Source organism: Oryzias melastigma, linkage group LG11 (genome assembly GCF_002922805.2).
Source record: "Oryzias melastigma strain HK-1 linkage group LG11, ASM292280v2, whole genome shotgun sequence".
Taxonomy (NCBI): domain Eukaryota; kingdom Metazoa; phylum Chordata; class Actinopteri; order Beloniformes; family Adrianichthyidae; genus Oryzias; species Oryzias melastigma.
In genome coordinates, this window is record NC_050522.1 from 23,062,767 (window position 1) to 23,063,265 (window position 499).

The 499-nt window shown below is 30.3% G+C and overlaps 1 protein-coding gene across 1 annotated transcript in view; it reads right to left on the reverse strand.

The window, feature by feature from the left end:
* LOC112162452 (semaphorin-6C) overlaps positions 1–499 on the reverse strand; it is a gene marked incomplete in the record, with an annotated part of 81,229 nt that overhangs the window by 32,240 nt on the left and 48,490 nt on the right.

Genomic DNA, 499 nt, shown 5'->3' on the forward strand with positions numbered 1-499 from the left:
AAAAAAAAAAAAAAACTGAGAAGTTCCTAAATTAGTCAAAATAGCTAGCATGTAGCGGAAATATTGGCGAAACTCCAAAACAGGATAAAAACTGAAAAGTTCCTAAATTAGCCAAAATAGCTAGCACGTAGCTGAAATATTAGCGGAACTTCAAATTAGCTAAAAAAAACTGAGAAGTTCCTAAATTAGTCAAAATAGCTAGCATGTAGCTGACATATTAGCTAAAAAACGTAATAAATGCCAAAATAGTCCAAAAAGTTAGCATAATGCCAATATAACTTTCATCTTTATACACTCCGACTTTATATTAAAATGAAGTATCGACTAATCAACTATTAAATTTGTCGTCAACTATTTTAATAGTCCATTAGTCATCGATTAGTTGCTGAAATATTAAACACCAAAACAGCCTAAAAAATCGGAAATTGTCTAAATTAGCCAAAACAGCTAGCATATATCTGAAATATTAGCGAAACTCCAAATTAGCCTAAAAACGGAA